The sequence below is a fragment of the Ranitomeya variabilis genome, chromosome 2, assembly GCF_051348905.1.
Source record: "Ranitomeya variabilis isolate aRanVar5 chromosome 2, aRanVar5.hap1, whole genome shotgun sequence".
NCBI lineage: Eukaryota > Metazoa > Chordata > Amphibia > Anura > Dendrobatidae > Ranitomeya > Ranitomeya variabilis.
This window is the reverse complement of record NC_135233.1, coordinates 709,289,596-709,305,855: the sequence shown is the minus strand read 5'-3', so window position 1 is coordinate 709,305,855 and position 16,260 is coordinate 709,289,596. Positions and strand designations below refer to the sequence as shown.

At 46.5% G+C, this 16,260-nt stretch overlaps 1 protein-coding gene across 4 annotated transcripts in view; it reads left to right on the top strand.

The window, feature by feature from the left end:
* The first annotated feature begins 2,501 nt into the window (after positions 1-2,501).
* Positions 2,502-16,260, top strand: part of FYN (FYN proto-oncogene, Src family tyrosine kinase) — a 204,667-nt gene continuing 190,908 nt past the window's right edge. For 2 of the 4 annotated variants that reach the window (XM_077289480.1, XM_077289477.1), the window contains exon 1: positions 2,502-2,838. The gene's annotated coding sequence lies outside the window, so the exon portion shown is untranslated. Of the gene's footprint in view, positions 2,839-3,410; positions 3,538-16,260 lie in introns of those variants that run through there. The other 2 variants (XM_077289479.1, XM_077289478.1) reach the window with 2 other exon arrangements.

The following is a 16,260-nucleotide window of genomic DNA, read 5'->3' as shown; positions in this document are numbered from 1 at the left end:
AACTCTCCATAGACGCCTCTTCACAGCCTAAGAGCTAACTACCCCTAAAGATAGAAATAGAAGCCTAACCTTGCCTCAGAGAAATTCCCCAAAGGTAAAGGCAGCCCCCCCACATATATTGACTGTGAGTTAAGAGGAAAGTCACAAACACAGGAATGAAACAGGTTTTAGCAGAGGAGGCCAGACTTCACTAAATAGAGGATAGAAAAGGGAACTATGCGGTCAGCACAAAAGACAAAACCATGCAGAGTAAGCAAAAAGACTCTACACACCGACTCACCGTGTGGAGGTGCCACTCTGCACCCCAGAGCTTCCAGCAAGCAAGAGAATATCATGATAGCAAGCTGGACTAGAAATTGGCAGTACTAAGAAATATATTCAGGAAGCAGTAACAACAAATGAACTAGCAAAGACTTAGCTTCTGCTGGAGTAGACAGGTCCTCAGAGAAGTCCAAGAGAGATCTGAACCAATACTGAAACATTGACAGCTGGCATGAAGTAACGATCTGAGTGGAGTTAAATAGGGAAGCCAACATAGCAATAAACAAGAGCAGCTGACAAAGCCAACTTCAGTGACCAGCAGTTCCGCTCAAAGCCACCAGAGGGAGTCCAAGAGCAGAACTAACCAAAGTACCATTCATGACCACAGGAGGGAGTCCGAGAACGGAATTCACAACACCACAGGTGGCGTCACGAACATAAACTCTATGCCTTTAAAGACCTTTCCCTTTTACATGGGCGCCCAGGGCCACGGACCGGGTCGCAGCCACCGTGACATTCCTCTGTGAAACAGCAGGACCTGGTACCGAGTACCCCTAGCCTGCGGGTCGACTCATCTTTGGCGTCACTAACAGGATCTACTAAACCCCGTGAATCGGGTCATGTGCGCCTAGAGACTGTGCCAGAACTGTGCCTGAACTGTACTTTATTGAAAGACTGTGTATCGCAAAAGACCGCAAAAATTGCAGCCAAAATCGCCGCCATTACAGCGCCACGAGGAGTGCCGGGGAAGAAGGGCGTGCCATCATGGGCGGGAACTGAGAAGCGCGAAAAATAATGGCCGCCCAGTCCAAGTATCTCTGTACCCTGAGGATGTGTCCGTCAGCAACGGAGATCCGCCTTCTGATCCTAAATGGCGGGAGGAGACCAAGAAGAACGCCCCCGAAGGAGAGAGCGGGAAGGAGGCCTGGTCGCAGAGAGCCCCGTGGAAGACGCCATGGCCAGCGGCCCGGAACCAGAGTATGGGGTGGAAGCGAAGGACTCCCCCAGAGACCTGGAAAGGAGCCGCGGCAAGCCGTCACCAGTCGACCCTGCGCTCCTGCAGACCGGAGTGGAAGCTCTGATCGACCAGCTCCTGCAGATGCAGTTAGACGCCGGGACCATCTGCAAGCCAGCACCCGCGGAGGACGTGCAGGAGCCGTGTCCCATCCAGCAGCCCTTGACACCGGAGGAGCCCGGCAACGGAGATGCTGCGGGAGTAGGAACGACAACCCTGCCCCGGTAGCCGAAGACCTCCTAGTGGACCCCGTAGTCTCACCACCCTGTTATGGGTCCGCCTGACTCCAGATCCTAGGGGAGTGGGACCAGGCCACGGGGATGGAGCAGTTCCTGAAGGCCCCGAGCAGCCTACCTGGAGAGGTGTATGCGGAGAAAACAATCTACCGCTGGGTGAATCCCAGATCAAACCTCATGGGATTCCCCGGGACAGCCAAACAGGAGGGAGAAACTCTAGAGGTCCTGAGCTGGGACGAATATCAACAGCAACTCGGCCGCAGATGGGAAGAAAGGGATCTGTACCCAGGAGTCTGTATCACGTACACCAGGCACTTCGGCGAAAAGGGGTGGTACGCATTAAACGTCCACAAGTGCAAAGACCCCATGTCCATGCCGCCCAGCTCCAAGACACTAGCCATGCCACCTCATGAAGTAACAGCGCCCCCTTGTGCCAAAGCGGCCACAACCACTACTACTCCCCAGTAGCAGCCCCATCCCCAGTGACAGCCCCATCCCCAGTGGCAGCCCCATCCCCAGTGACAGCCCCATCCCCAGTGGCAGCCCCATCCTTAGTGACAGCCCCATCTCCAGTGGCAGCCCCATCCCTAGTGGCAGTCCCATCCCCAGTGGCATCTCCACCCCCTGTGGCAGCCCCATCCTTAGTGGCGGCGCCATCCCCAGTGGCAGTCCCATCCTCAGTGGCAGACCCATCCCTAGTGGCAGCCCCATGCTTATTGACAGCTCCTTCCTTAGTGGCAGCTCCATCCCCGGTGGCAGTCCCATCCCCGGTGGCAGCCCCATCCCCGGTGGCAGCCCCATCCCCAGTGGCAGCCCCATCCCCAGTGGCAGCTCTGCAGACCACCACATAGCTCTGTGCCATGCCATGCTCTGCTGTCATCCATGCTGGAGCATCCTGGCACGTCCGAGGACTGTCCCCCGCACTGGGGGAGTGTGGTGGTCTCCAGAGGAGGAGTAATGTGATGCATAGGATGAGGAAGACCCTCCCTAGCAGTGGGCTGAACAGCCTGGCGTTGGTTCCGTGCCCATGACACTCAGAGCCTGGGAAAAGCAGGAGGAAGAAACCCACTGGCGGGGATCCGCAGCTTTTGTCACCCGTGTGCAGCAGCAGGACCGGAGCTAAGGCGGTGGTCCCGGGCAGGAGGCAGCAGCGCAGCCCGGACTCTGCAGCCCCCTCTCCCGGTCACACACAGAAGAGGAGGAGGAGGAGGGCGCTGCTGTCAGACGCGGCTCCACTGCACGACAAGCCGGGTGTGACCGCAGCTCACCCGCTACACCCGCCAGGAGGGCGCCCCGTGGTGATGAGTGCGGAGCCGGCCAGTGCAGGTACAGAACGCCGGGCGGGAGAAAGGTGGCCCGTTATTGTCCCATTGTTCCCCCGTGGCTCCTTTGTGTAGGGTAGGAGGGCGCACAGACATGGCCGGGACCGGGGAGGTGGCAGGACACCGGGCCCCAGCAGCTGGCACAGCACGGTGTGCCTGAGAATGGAGGCATGTGCCTGAGAATGGAGGCATGTGCATTGCTGAGGTCGGCTCTGCTCCTCCGTGGCCTGTGTATACTGTGTGCTGCACATGGCTGCCCCCGAGCAGGTGGCATGTGGGCATTCTCGGGCCAGCACCACGCTGCAGCATTGTACGGCATGCGGAGGCATCTGCATGACATGGTGGCACTGCCATAGGGCACAGGCCGAGGGTCCATGCAGGACTAGGGGGCATAGCTGCCAGTTACAGCTGGGTGGCAGACAAAACCCTCTTTCATGAGAGCCACCCATGCCCGGTGGGAATGACACAAGGATGTGTTGTTTGGGCTCATTCCCTGTCATTGCCCATCTGCAGTCTGGGTGCTGAGGGGGCTTCATCTCCCCCCTGGTGGGTGCGGGAGAATGTGCTGTCTCCCCACCATCAACAGTAAGGAGCAGGCTGACAACCGCGCCAGCCAGGCACAAGGGTTGTCAGCGGTGGAGTACCCAACATTGGCATATCACTGCAGAACTGGACGTCGCATTCTGGAGCTGTGGAAAGCTGGGTGATTGTTTTCTGATTTTTTTTAATGCTTTTTAAACTTTAATTTCTGATTAGTGCATCTCTATAAAATCAAGACGTTGGCTGCACTCAAGTGGTGTTATGTGTGATGCATAGTAGCATGATGTGTGATCCATAGTGGTATTATGTGTGATCGATAGTGGCATTATGTGTGATGCATAGTGGCATGATGTGTGATCCATAGTGGTATTATGTGTGATCCATAGTTATATTATGTGTGACCGATAGTGGCATGATGTGTGATTGATAGTGGCATTATGTGTGATGGATAGTGGTATTATGTGTGATCCATAGTGGCGTTATGTGTGATCGATAGTGGCGTTATGTGTGATCGATAGTGGCATTATGTATGATCGATAGTGGCATTATGTATGATCGATAGTGGCATTATGTGTGATCAATAGTGACATTATGTGTGATCCATAGTGGCATTATGTGTGATCCATAGTGGCATTATGTGTGATCCATAGTGGCGTTATGTGTGATCGATAGTGGCGTTATGTATGATCGATAGTGGCATTATGTATGATCGATAGTGGCATTATGTGTGATCAATAGTGACATTATGTGTGATCCATAGTGGCATTATGTGTGATCCATAGTGGCATTATGTGTGATCCATAGTGGCGTTATGTGTGATCGATAGTGGCGTTATGTGTGATTGATAGTGGCATTATGTATGATCGATAGTGGCATTATGTGTGATCAATAGTGACATTATGTGTGATCCATAGTGGCATTATGTGTGATCTATAGTGGTATTATGTGTGATCAATAGTGGCATTATGTGTGATCCATAGTGGTTATTATGTGTGATCAATAGTGGCATTATGTGTTATCAAGAGTGGCGTTATGTGTGATCATTAGTGGCATTATGTGTGATCAATAGTGGCATTATGTGTTATCAAGAGTGGCGTTATGTGTGATCAATAGTGGCGTTATGTGTGATCGATAGTGGCATTATGTGTGATGGATAGTGGCATTATGTGGGATCCATAGTGGCGTTATGTGTGATCAATAGTGGCATTATGTGTGACCAATAGTGACATTATGTGTGATCGATAGTGGCATTATGTGTGATCAATAGTGGCGTTATGTGTGATCAATAGTGGCGTTATGTGTGATCGATAGTGGCATTATGTGTGATCCATAGTGGCATTATGTGGGATCCATAGTGGCATTATGTGTGATCAATAGTGGCGTTATGTGTGATCCATAGTGGCAGTATGTGTGATGGATAGTGGTGTTATGTGTGATCCATAGGGGCATTATGTGTGATCGATAGTGGCATTATGTGTGATCAATAGTGGCATTATGTGTGATCCATAGTGACATTATGTCTGATCCATAGTGGCATTATGTGTGATTGATAGTGGCATTATGTGTGATCCATAGTGGTATTATGTGTGATCCATAGTGGCATTATGTGCTATCAATAGTGGCGTTATGTGTGATCAATAGTGGCATTATGTGTGATCGATAGTGGCATTATGTGTGATCCATAGTGGCATTATGTGTGATCCATAGTGGCATTATGTGTGATCCATAGTGGCGTTATGTGTGATCATTAGTGGCGTTATGTGTGATCAATAGTGGCATTTTGTTTGAACCATAGTGGCATTATGTGTGATCGATAGTGGCATTATGTGCCATCAATAGTGGCGTTATGTGTGATCCATAGTGGCATTCTGTGTGATCGATAGTGGCATTATGTGTGATCGATAGTGGCATTATGTGTGATCCATAGTGGTGTTATGTGTGCTCGATAGTGGCATTATGTGTGATCGATAGTGGCATTATGTGTGATCCATAGTGGCATTATGTGTGATCGATAGTGGCATTATGTGTGATCCATAGTGGCATTATGTGTGATATATAGTGGCATTATGTGTGATCAATAGTGGCATTATGTGTGATCCATAGTGGCATTATGTGTCATCCTTATTGGCATTATGTGTGATCGATAGTGGCATTATGTGTGATACATAGTGGCATTATGTGTGATCCATAGTGGCATTATGTGTCATACTTAGTGGCATTATGTGTGATCTATAGCAACATTATGTGTGATGGCTAGTGGCATTTTGTGTGACCTTTGGTGGCATTATGTGTGATTGATATTGACAGTGTCATTCTGTTCAATTAATTTTCAGAGCGGAATTTTGAGTGAATAACTGTGGCATTGTGTCTGGATAACGACAGTGTTATGTCTGGTTGATACTGGCAGGGGCATTATGTGTATTGATGGTGTCACTGTCATGTGTGATGGATATTGGCAGGGGCATTATGTGTATTGATGATGAAACTATCGTGTGATGGATATTGATGGGCATTATGTGTATTGATGATGACACTATCATGTGATGGATATTAGCAGTGGCAGTATGTGTATTGATGGTGTCACTATCATGTGTGATTGATATTGGCAGTGGCATTATGTGTACTGACGGCACTATCATGTGTGATGGATATTGACAATGACAGTATGTATATTGATGGTGACACTCTCATGTGTGATGGAAATTGGCAGTGGCAGTATGTGTATTGATGGTGGCACGATCATGTGTGATGGATATTGGCAGTGACAGTATGTGTGTTGATGATGATTATCATGTGTGATGGATATTGGCAGGGGCATTATGTGTATTGATGGTGACTATCATGTGTGATTGATATTGGCGGTGGCAGTATGTATTGATGGTGGCACTATCATGTGTGATGGATATTGGCAGTGGCATTATGTGTATTGATGGTGGGACTGGCATGTGTGATTGATATTGGCAGTGGCAGTATGTGTATTGATGGTGACTATCATGTGTGATGGATATTGGCAGTGACATTATGTGTATTGATGATGGCACTATCATGTGTGATGGGTATTGGCAGTGGCATTATGTGTATTGATGGTGGCACTATCATGTGTGATGGGTATTGGCAGTGGCAGTATGTGTATTGATGGTGACTATCATGTGTGATGGATATTGGCAGTGACATTATGTGTATTGATGGTGGTACTATCATGTGTGATTGGTATTGGCAGTGGCAGTATGTGTATTGATGGTGACTATCTTGTGTGATGGATATTGGCAGTGACATTATGTGTATTGATGGTGGCACTATGGTATCATGTGTGATGGATATTAGCAGTGACATTATGTGTATTGATGGTGGCACTACGGTATCATGTGTGATGGATATTGGCAGTGGCAGTATGTGTATTGATGGTGGTACTATCATGTGTGATTGGTATTGGCAGTGGCAGTATGTGTATTGATGGTGACTATCTTGTGTGATGGATATTGGCAGTGACATTATGTGTATTGATGGTGGCACTACGGTATCATGTGTGATGGATATTGGCAGTGACATTATGTGTATTGATGGTGGCACTACGGTATCATGTGTGATGGATATTGGCAGTGGCAGTATGTGTATTGATGGTGGCACTGTCATGTGTGATGGATATCGGCAGTGACATTATGTGTATTGATGGTGGCACTACGGTATCATGTGTGATGGATATTGGCAGTGGCAGTATGTGTGGCTGAGATTAGTGCCACCTCCTGAGCTATCTGTACCGTCTGTGTAACAATGTAAGTGGGGAGAACCCCCAAGAGCCGTGAAGTACCGGTATACCACCAGCATAATGAGTCCTTATGTTTTCCTGCTTGTTTTCAGCTCATCAGCTCCCACATCCTTCCTCCCCCAGATAGCAATGTTTCCAGCCATTCTTTTTCCTCTCCTTACTCCTTTGGTCCTTTCCACCCCCACATCAAATTTTCTAACTTAACACAGTGATTTAGAATCAATCATATTGTGACAGACGCTGTGTCTGCCCCCTTACCTATGTATAGTGGGGGTAATGAGCTTACACGTGGACTTTTTCTACACAGATGAAAGAAGTAGAGGCTGGGCCCATGAGCAGAATACAGGCGCTGGCTATGGCAGCCTGCACTCTGTGATTGCACTGATTACTATGGCGCAGGAGGGACATTTGCTCAGGAAGCTGTTGCCTAATGTCTTATTTGAAGTGGCTTCTTAGCTGATGGTGAAGATGAAGAACATCCGCTCCGGTAGTGCTCGCTGTCTGGATAAGTTATGCAGATGAGATTCACATACTATGGCGGTGTCCCCATTACTTCTTATTTCATTCAAATAATTTTTATTGAAAATTTTTCTCAACATGTCAACAAGACATAACACGAGACATAACACGAAAGGGGAAGAGGTGGTGAGGGTCAAGGACTAGGGAAGAGGGGTGGCATATGAGGACGTAGGGGAAGGGACAAGAACAAGGTAAGAAGACAAATATGATCTACGTACGCAGTGTAGATAGTTTACACAACTATAACAACTTTTATAGGTGAATATTTATATAACAATCAGTAGTTGGTACAAAACGGTAGCAGGTAATGTTGGTGTAGCAACCTAAAAAACTGAATACCTCTGATTGATTTTATTAGTTAGGAAAATCAGTAACTCTCAAGTATTTTATGTAGTAGAAGAAAAAACAACAACAATGTACCGTATATACTCGCGTATAAGCCGACCCGAGTATAAGCCGACCCCCCTAATTTTGCCACAAAAAACTGGGAAAACTTATTGACTCGAGTATAAGCCTAGGGTGGAAAATGCAGCAGCTCCCGGTGAATTTCAAAATTAAAAATAGATGCTCCATACCGTTCATTATGGCCCCATAGATGCTCGACATAAAGCTGTGCCACATATAATGCTCTGCACCGTTCATTATGGCCCCATAGATGCTCGACATAAAGCTGTGCCATATATAATGCTCTGCACCGTTCATTATGGCCCCATAGATGCTCCATAGAAAGCTGTGCCACATATAATGCTCTGCACCGTTCATTATGGCCCCATAGATGCTCCATAGAAAGCTGTGCCATATATAATGCTCTGCACCGTTCATTATGGCCCCATAGATGCTCCATAGAAAGCTGTGCCACATATAATGCTCTGCACCGTTCATTATGGCCCCATAGATGCTCCATAGAAAGCTGTGCCATATATAATGCTCTGCACCGTTCATTATGGCCCCATAGATGCTCCATAGAAAGCTGTGCCATATATAATGCTCTGCACCGTTCATTATGGCCCCATAGATGCTCGACATAAAGCTGTGCCACATATAATGCTCTGCACCGTTCATTATGGCCCCATAGATGCTCGACATAAAGCTGTGCCATATATAATGCTCTGCACCGTTCATTATGGCCCCATAGATGTTCCATAGAAAGCTGTGCCATATATAATGCTCTGCACCGTTCATTATGGCCCCATAGATGCTCCATAGAAAGCTGTGCCACATATAATGCTCTGCACCGTTCATTATGGCCCCATAGATGCTCCATAGAAAGCTGTGCCACATATAATGCTCTGCACCGTTCATTATGGCCCCATAGATGCCCCATAGATAGCTGTGCCATATACAATGCTCTGCACCTTTGATTATGGCCCCATAGATAGCTGTGCTATATATAATGCTCTGCACCTTTGATTATGGCCCCATAGATAGCTGTGCCATATACAATGCTCTGCACCTTTGATTATGGCCCCATAGATAGCTGTGCCATATACAATGCCCTGCACCTTTGATTATGGCCCCATAGATAGCTGTGCCATATACAATGCTCTGCACCTTTGATTATGGCCCCATAGATAGCTGTGCCATATATAATGCTCTTGACCTTTGATTATGGCCCCATAGATGCTCCACATAAAGCTGTGCCTTATATATAGTGCTCTGCACCGTTGCCCCATAGATGCTCCACATAAAGCTGTGCCTTATATATAGTGCTCTGCACCGTTGCCCCATAGATGCTCCACATAAAGCTGTGCCTTATATGTAGTGCTCTGCACCGTTGCCCCATAGATGCTCCACATAAAGCTGTGCCTTATATATAGTGCTCTGCACCGTTGCCCCATAGATGCTCCACATAAAGCTGTGCCTTATATATAGTGCTCTGCACCGTTGCCCCATAGATACTCCACATAAAGCTGTGCCATTGCTGCTGCTGCAATAAAAAAAACAAACCACATACTCACCTCTCTTGCTTGCAGCTCCTCAGCGTCCCGTCCCGGCGTCTCTCTGCACTGACTGATCAGGCAGAGGGCGGCGCGCACACTATATGCGTCATCGCGCCCTCTGACCTGAACAGTCAGAACAAGAGGACGCGAAGACAGAGCGGCGCCCGGCGGGTGGAACGAGGGAAGGTAAATATGCGATACTTACCTGCTCCCGGCGTCCCGCTCCTTCCCCCGGACAGCTGGTCTTCGGTGCCGCAGCTCTTCCTCTGTCAGCGGTCACCGGCACCGCTGATTAGAGAAATGAATTATGCGGCTCTGCCCCTATGGGAGGTGGAGCAGCCTATTCATTTCTCTAATGAGCGGTCCCATGTGACCGCTGAACAGGGGAAGAGCTGCGGCACCGAAGACCGTGGGACGGGCAGGGGGAGCGCCAGGAGCCCCGGAAGCAGGTAAGTATGCCTCAGCGCCCTCTCCCCCTCACCCGCCGACCGTGACTCGAGTATAAGCCGAGGGGGCACTTTCAGCCCAAAAATTTGGGCTGAAAATCTCGGCTTATACTCGAGTATATACGGTAACAAGAACCCACATATGTATGACCAGATATATTAGGGATAAATCTCTAACCAGCGATGCCATTTGATGACAAATTTTTTAAAACCTGCATTGGCAATGGAAAATTTATATTCGTAAGACTTATGTAGGGAGACCAAGTCAATAATTTCTTGTGTTGTAGGAGGGCATGGTTTTTTCCAGTGAAATGCAATGGAATTTTTAGTTACGAGGAGAATATGTGCCACAATGGGCCTAAGGGAGGGGTTAATACGCTCAATACCTATGGACAGCAGTGCTAGTTGAGGGGAGAGGACAATCTTCCCTTTTGCTAAAGTGTTTATAATGTTGGAGATTCCTCGCCACAATGGCTTCAGTTTAGGGCATTGCCAGAAAATATGGAGTATGTTTCCCCTTTTCTCACAGTTCCTCCAGCAGTCAGGAGAGATGCTATCATTTATGGCGAATAGCCTTGAAGGGGTTAGATACCACCTAGATATCATCTTAAAGAAGGACTCTTGCAGGGTTAAGGAGACCGTGGACGAGTAAGTGTAAGAAAGGGCCCCCTCCCACTCTTCCGTCTGGAATGTAGTTTGAAGGTCTCCCTCCCACTTAATCATGGAAGCAGTTTTGGTAAAGACCATATTCTTGCTAAACCACCCATAAATATACCTATAGCTCCAGAAGATGTTATGGCCTGGATTACACAGCAGGTTAGCAGACGGTTCTGAAAATGCTGGTTTATTTGCGATAAATTTTTTTACTTGGTCTTTTACTATCTGGTAGTCCCAGAAGGCTGAGGACGGAACGGCAAAAGTATCTCTTAGTGATTTAAAGGGAAGGAAATTTTTTCCATCGAAAATATCCCTGAGCTTCAGAATTTGGTGATTTGCCCAAATGGGGTTGATTATTTCATTATATGCACTAAAAACAAAGGATAAGGGCAGGTTTCCAAGTGTTTTACATTTATTTGGCTTGGTGTTCAGGTTGGCAAATTCACGCCATGCATCACATGACGCCATGAATACCGGGTGTGATCTATGGCTCCAGTTTTTAGATTTTAGAAGTTGCTTTATAATTAGGTCTTTTGGCGCTTGGTTTAAGTTTATGAAGGTTTCTAAGTCTACCCATGCAGGGGTGTCATCTGTGGCCCACCAGGAGTAACTCTGTTTTATTATGTTAGCATTGTAGTGCGCGATTATATTTGGAAGACCCATGCCTCCTGTTGTGAATTTGGATTCTGGGCTCCCCCGGTGGCCGCTTGTGGAATTGGACTTGTCATCCTCTTTCCTGTTTCACCTGATTCCATCAGTAGTGGGTGTCGCTATTTAAGCTCATTTCTCTGGTGGTTTCTTGCCGGTCAACAATGTTATCTGATGCCTCTCAGTGCTTGTTCCTGCTTCTAGACTACTACTAGATAAGTTGGACTTTTGTCCATGTTTTGTTTTGCCTATTTGTTCCAGTTCACAGCTGAAGTTTTGTTACTGTGTCTGGAAAGCTCTCGTTGATCAGGGATTGCTACTCTGGCGTTATGAGTTAATGCCAGAGTTTAAGGTAATCTCTGGATGGTGTTTTGTTAGTGTTCTTCTGCTGACCATGAAAGTATACTATCTGTCTTCTGCTATCTAGTAAGCGGACCTCAAATTTGCTAAGACTATTTTCCTGCTGCGTTTGTTGTTTCATCTGAACTCACCGTCATTATATGTGGGGGGCTACTGTCTTCTTTGGAATATTTCTCTAGAGGTGAGCCAGGTCTTATATTTCCCTCTGCTAGCTATTTAGGTCTTAGGCCAGAGCTGGGCATCTAGCGATAAATAGGAAATGCTACCTGGCTATTTCTAGTTGCGCGGCAGGCTTAGTTCATGGTCAGTATAGTTCCATCTTCCGAGAGCTTGTCCCTCTATAGGCTTGCTATGATCTCTGCCTGCAGAGATCATGACAGTAAATTATACAGCACCAGGAAACGAATAATCTCCTGGTGATCCGGATTGATACGCATGGTTACTTGTGTCCAGTATTGTGGTTTATTATTAGCCAATGGGGTGGAGTCAATCCCCTTCAGAGGAATAAGAGTCTCCAAAGGCTCTAAATCAAAACCACAACGATTGGCAAAGGACCAATCCATAAGACTCAGAGCGGCGCCAGAGTCAACATGGGCGTCCGTGGCAATGGATGACAAAGAGCAAATCAGGGTTACAGACAAAATAAACTTAGACTGAATGGTGCTAATGGAAACAGACTTATCAAGCTTCTTTGTACGCCTAGAGCATGCTGATATAACATGAGTAGAATCCCCACAATAGAAACACAATCCATTCTTCCGTCTAAAATTCTGTCGCTCGCTCCTGGACAGAATTCTATCACACTGCATACTTTCTGGCGTCTTTTCCATAGACACCGCCAGATGGTGCACCGGTTTGCGCTCCCGCAGACGCCTATCAATCTGAATAGCCATTGTCATGGACTCCTTCAGACCTGCAGGCAAAGGGAATTCTCGGCTCAGATACCGGAGCATGTACCACAAAATCTTGTAAATTTTGTACTTTCGTGATGAGTTTATTCAAACCCGCAGTTACACTCTGGAGATCCATTATTGTCAGGTGCACACAGAGCATACAGAGATTAGGAGGAGAGAGAGAGAAAAGACTGCAGCAAGGCAGACTGGAGGAAAAAAAAAAAAAAAAAATTTCAGCAGACTTCTTATAACTCTCCTTTCTCAACCTGGGTCTTTAACACTTTATTGGCCGGTCAAACTGTCATGATCTCTGCAGGCAGAGATCATAGCAAGCCTATAGAGGGACAAGCTCTCGGAAGATGGAACTATACTGACCATGAACTAAGCCTGCCGCGCAACTAGAAATAGCCAGGTAGCATTTCCTATTTATCGCTAGATGCCCAGCTCTGGCCTAAGACCTAAATAGCTAGCAGAGGGAAATATAAGACCTGGCTCACCTCTAGAGAAATATTCCAAAGAAGACAGTAGCCCCCCACATATAATGACGGTGAGTTCAGATGAAACAACAAACGCAGCAGGAAAATAGTCTTAGCAAATTTGAGGTCCGCTTACTAGATAGCAGAAGACAGATAGTATACTTTCATGGTCAGCAGAAGAACACTAACAAAACACCATCCAGAGATTACCTTAAACTCTGGCATTAACTCATAACGCCAGAGTAGCAATCCCTGATCAACGAGAGCTTTCCAGACACAGTAACAAAACTTCAGCTGTGAACTGGAACAAATAGGCAAAACAAAACATGGACAAAAGTCCAACTTATCTAGTAGTAGTCTAGAAGCAGGAACAAGCACTGAGAGGCATCAGATAACATTGTTGACCGGCAAGAAACCACCAGAGAAATGAGCTTAAATAGCGACACCCACTACTGATGGAATCAGGTGAAACAGGAAAGAGGATGACAAGTCCAATTCCACAAGCGGCCACCGGGGGAGCCCAGAATCCAAATTCACAACAGCCTCCTGAGTATTTGTTTTTATATAGTACTGCCTTGGCCACCCTAGCTCTCTTATTCCTCCAAATATATGTGTTTATTAGCTTTTGGATATTATTCAAGTATGGGGTGGGGATAGGGACAGGGATAGATCTGAATATATATAGGATTTTTGGTAAAGTGAAACATTTGACAGCCAAATTCCTTCCCCACCATGTCAGGTCTTTGCCGGAAAAAAACCCTAGGTCGAGTGAAATATTTTTAGTCAGCAAATCTAGATTTGTTGATATTAAAGTGTTGAGGTCTCTGGTAATTTTGATACCTAAATAGGTGATATCCTCCTCTGCCCAACTCCATGGCGTTTGTTTTTTAATCTCTTCAATTTGTCTGGAATTAAGGTTAAACTGAAGAATTGGGGATTTAGCCTCATTTATCTTAAAGTAGGAGATGCTAGAAAATGTCTCAATCACTTCTCGTACTCTGGGGATGGAGGTCATAGGGTTAGTCAGTGTTAGGATTACATCGTCTGCAAACAGACCGATTTTGTAATTTTTAGAGGGCGTCTGAAATCCTGAAATGTCCGAGTCCTCTCTAATGCTTTGGGCCAGTGGTTCCATCGCTAATGCGAAGAGCAAGGGGGAGAGGGGACACCCCTGACGGGTACCATTCGATATGTCGAAAGGGGATGATAAGTGGTTGTTGGAGAAGATTCTTGCTGAGGGTTTTGAGTAAAGGGCCATTACTTCTTATTTCTGCTCATTTTCTTCTCCGTTGTGGGTGAAATGTAGAATCTTTTTTCCACGTGTCATAGGAGGCTGTATGTAAGAATGGGAATTTATGGCTTCATGGTTTGTTTTTAAAGAGAACCTGTCACCTCTCCGGACTCTTCTGGTTTAATAAATACTTGAATTCCTTGTAAAATAAGAAGTCTGGATCATCATATCTTAGATCTCTGCGTTCCTCTGCTTTCTTTTATCAATGGGAAATTTGTGAATAAATGGACAAATGGGTATTAGCATTCACCTTGTCAATACACAGTCTGACACTGAGAGCACTGATTGGACAGGGTCAGACTGTGTATGGACATGCCCCAAGCTGGTCACTCCCATCATTAAAGGGGTTATCCATATGTTTCCTTGTGCGCCTAAAGACTTCCTGCCAGCCTGTTCTGCCCCGCACTATTGCTGCCAGCTCAGAGCGGTCATGGACAGCGTTTTAGATGACCCCTTGTCTCATCTTTTAGGGACATTTCTGGCTTACTTTACACCCCCTTTCCCTGGGCAGCTGTATCCATTTTTCAAAAAAGTTGAAAAAGGTGACTTAAAATCAGTAAAATTTTCATCATTTTTGCTAAAATGTCAGCATTTCAGTTTGACTCTAGAATTGTGGTGAAAACTGTTTGATGACATTGTGCCATAGTTGTAATGTCTCAGCTTTTCCACAATATGGTGCCCACCAGCGGCCCCTGCGTCTGTCCCTGGCACATGTAGACATCATAGCCGGGGGTCCATTAATTGCCACAGGCTACAAACTAGGAAAAAACAGTGGCTTATGGTCGTGTGGACTGGGCCTGAAGTGTATGGACTGGTGGTGCTACCCGACCTCAGTGCTGAGGAGCAGGTTACCATACAGAGGCAGAAGTCGGCGGAAAATTTCTGTACGTCACAAAAGAAAAACTTGGCTTCTTCTGAAAAGTGTGTGTTGTCTACAGAGATGTATGTATTTTTGGCTTTCTGGACAAGCAAATAAGAAGCTGGAGCTTCTGTTATATATGGAGAAGTGCGACTGTGGCGGCATTGAATGGGTTGTCGTTCTCTTACCTGTATGGCAGGGTGATGATACAGTGAGTCTGATATTAGCAGAGAAGGCTATTTAAAATGCACCAGAGTTAGGCCGCCTAATCTGAGAGCAGCATGATGTAGGGACAGAGACCCTGATTCCAGTGATGTGTCACTTACTACACCGCTTACTATTTTTTTTTTGTAAAATAACAGTTTTAGCATGAGGAGATTAAAATTAGAGGAGTAGTAAACCTCCTGCCATATAGTTCTCCGTAGTGATGAGCTCTGTATAACCCCTCCCCAAAACTAATTAGCAGCTTTCTGTCTATGCACAGTGTACACAAAAAGCTGCCCATCAGTGGTGTGAGTGGGGTTATACAGAGCTCAGCATTTAGAGAACTAATAGATCTGCAGCAGATAAAACTGTGACTTTATCTGAGCCGACCAGTAAGTGACACATAGCAGCAATCAGGGTCTCTGCTCCTACATCACGTTCCTCTCATGTGGGGTAGCAAAAATCCAGTGACAGATTCCCTTAATATTCTGTTTTCAACACATAGCCATTGATAGTTGATGGAGGAATTTCTCTTAGTGGACAGGAAACTATATATTACAAGTAAAACCTATTTGCATTTCTCTAGACTGCTGTAGGGGTAGGCTGTATACCACTGCAACCACTGTATGGCATTACCCTAGAGTCCTGTAGGGGTAGGCTGTATACCACTGCAACCACTGTATGGCATTACCCTAGAGTCCTGTAGGGGTAGGCTGTATACCACTGCAACCACTGTATGGCATTACCCTAGAGTCCTGTAGGGGTAGGCTGTATACCACTGCAACCACTGTATGGCATTACCCTAGAGTCCTGTAGGGGTAGGCTGT